Genomic DNA, 3459 nt, shown 5'->3' with positions numbered 1-3459 from the left:
CGCGCATAATGACACTCACCTGGACTCCATCACCTCCTTGATTACCTGCTCTTTTTGTCACTCCCTTTGGTTTCTTCCCCAGTCGTCATTGTTGCTGTTTCATGTTGGTGCGCTGTTTGTGTTTCTTGTTTTGTTCATTTATTTATTTAATGTATTCACTCCCTGAACTTGCTTCCCCACTCTCAGCGTACATTGTTACAACTGGTTTGATACATTCACCTCTGAAGGTAAATAATGTACTTACATTCAGTAATCTTTCTCTGATTTGTCATCCTAAAATACATGTTTCTACTCAAATGTAGGAACTGGGTTCTACAGTTTGATCCCACTGCTGTCTCTGGCTCCACACCCACCCCGCCTGGCCATCCAGATGTGTGAAGGTTGGTGTATTTTCTGTAGGGAAGCTAATGATCCATCATGTATGACATTCCTGGGAGTGTGTAAACTAAAAAATGTTATTACCATAGCATCTTTGTATGTTCTCAATAGTTATGTACTTGAAAATGTATACATTGACCAATTCAGCACATTTGGGCAAACTCCTGGCAGACTTGATACAAAATATTGTGTAGTGATGTAATTCTTCACTGGATCAGTCTGAAACCTTGCACAGACACTGCTGCGATCGTGTGGATAACCTCTAAATGTATGGCATTTCAAAGATGTTGAAAGATAAATAAATAGAAAGCATGTTTTTTTTGTTATCTTTTACCAGATCTAATGTGTTATTCTCCTACATTCATTTCAGAATTCCACAAACTTCAAAGTGTTTCATTTCAAATGGTACCACAAATATGCATATCCTTGCTTCTGGTCCTGAGCTATAGGCAGTTAGATTTGCGTATGTCATTTTAGGCGGAAATTGAAAAAAGGGTCCAATCCTTAAGAGTAATTTACCACTGGTGGACTCAATATCAAGTTTTAGAAACATCTCAAGGATGATCAATGGAAATACGATGCACCTGAGCTCAATTTCTTGTCTCACAGCATAGGGTCTGAATAATTATGTAAATAAGGTATTTCAGTTTTTATTTTGAATACATTTGCAAAAATCTCTAAACCTGTTTTTGCTTTGTCATTATGGGGTATTGTGTGTAGATTGATGAGGGGAAAAATATAATTGAATCTATTTTAGAATATGGCTGTAACATAACAAAGGGATTGGGTCTGAATACTTTCCGAATATACTATGTACAGGTAACAGCCAAAATAATGGAAACACTTGAGTGAATGAGGGATACAACATATTTTGAAAGCAGGTGCTTCCACACAGGTGTGGTTCCTGAGTTAAATAAGCATTTAACATCCCATCATGCTTATGGCCCTGCTACACTACACCCATCGGGCGTCCGGCATTGCCATCAGCCATTGAGGGAAAGCTTCCTTTGAAATCAGTGAACGTTGCTATACTGCCTGTGTTGCGTTCGCGTTGTGTCACGGCCAATGGCAAGAATTGCCAACAGTGCTTCATTTGAACCGGATCCTGCAGGAACTGGAACCAGCACCTCTAAGATTTGACTTAGTTAGTTCCAGCACCTATTTTCCCGATCCGGTATCTTTCGCAGCATGATTTATTAATTGTTTCACTGTTCGCACTGTAAACATTCGGATAAAAACGATCAGCCTTAAATTAAGTTGCCTCGTTTTTTTTTCCCGCTCACCAGAAAGGCCATCATGTAAAAGCGTGGTGATCTGTGTAATCATCCGATCATGCAACAATGATTCCAGACCTGCTTTCTTATTTCTACATAGAGGTTATGGGGAGTGCCACTGGGTTAAGTAACTGATCTTGACACAGGTGTTGGTACTGGTGGTCAGCTAGTGAAGAGGTCCCTATGTAATCACGCCACGTAGCCTGAATTTGTAACTTGCTTAAACTAAATTTAAAAAAAATGGATAAAAGGCAATTGAGTTTGATCATTTTTCCAGTCCAAAAATCCAGAGAAAGATGGTGAATCGGACCCAGAACGAGCCAGAGAACTGTCAGTGCCGGAGGAGAGGAATGAGGGGGCAACTGTTCCTGATGGAAATGCCTTAGCTAGAAGCGCTGCTAATCCTGCCAGTTCAGCATCACCACCGGCACCTCCACTAGCTAGTGGGCCTACTAGCGAGTCAGACTCAGTGGGAGAGGGAGACGGGGAGCTGGGGGGGGGGCAGTGCATCCACCAACAAGCAGGTGCAACTTGCAGTTCAAAGAATAAGCAGGGCTTCACAACATGCAAAAAGGTAGGGAGCTTGGGTCTAGAAATGACTGGAGGGATTAAACTAGCTAGCAAAAGAGTGGGTGGAATGTACAGTAACATCCTCTGCCTCTGACATAAAAACAACAAAAAGCCCTTCGAAAAAAGGTTTTTGAACATGGCCGAACCAAGGCGCATTTGGTGGCAGCAAGCATTGTAGACAAGGCTAAAGAAGACACCAAGGTTATAAAAAAGAAAGACTTTACAGCCAGTCTTATGAACACAGCCACTGGCTCACTCAAATGTCACAGCCACTGGCTCGCTCATGGCTTTGAGCAAGAAATGGACTGTCAGGAGGTAACTGGACTTGAAATGGGGAGAGTCATTGTGGGAGGTTTTGAAAATGAAGGTGGAAACGTGTTTTCCTTAACAAACTTGTTCTGTACTGTGAAGTTAATCTGAATATGTGCTTCATATTATCAAATAGGCAGCCTATATATTCTCATATGCGTGTTCTGCTGTAGCCTACATTGATGTATTTTATTTGAAATTATATTTTGATATTTGTTCTACTGCTACATTGAGGTCTTGAAAATGATATGAAATGCAGGTCTTGTAAGCCCCACAGCTGAGTATGTGTGCATGTGCATATGACGGGTGTTCTGCAGTGTCGTCTAAAAGGCATTGAATGAATCAGCACCTTGGAGAGTACTGTCCATTTCACGACAATAGACAGTAGGCTACTTGGCTGTTTACTCTGTCTGCTGCGCTGCTACGTTGTGGTTTGTCACAAATTAAGCACTGATTGCCAAGGTTCAACTCTCGCTGGCTGACGTGCATTCATTCTATCTTGTGAATTGAAATCATGAGACTAAAGTTGATTTTGGTTGCAGATGACCTCGACTATACGCCACTGGTTATTTTACTAAGATTTATGAAGTCAAGAAGCAGAAACTCTAGCTAGCTACATTGACTATGTTCAATGTAAACAAAAGCAACTTGTGTAATTTGAGGATCATTTAGTTCAACCACTAGCAACACTTGAGTGAGTACTTGTGAAAAACTGGACCAAAGCTATTGTACTTACGCATAATTCATGAATATGATACAGTACAGTAGGGGAAAATAGAATAAAGATGCTCTTCCCCTCTACTGCTCTCCATTCTCAAAACAACACACTGTGTAGCTGGTAGACATCAAATCAAACTTTATTTGTCACACGCACTGAATACAAGTGTAGACCTTACCGTGAAATGCTTACTTACAAGTCCTTAACCAA

The sequence above is a fragment of the Salmo trutta genome, chromosome 15 (genome assembly GCF_901001165.1).
Source record: "Salmo trutta chromosome 15, fSalTru1.1, whole genome shotgun sequence".
NCBI classification, from domain to species: Eukaryota; Metazoa; Chordata; class Actinopteri; order Salmoniformes; family Salmonidae; genus Salmo; species Salmo trutta.
The sequence above is the reverse complement of the archived record's forward strand: the minus strand, read 5'-3'. Positions refer to the sequence as shown.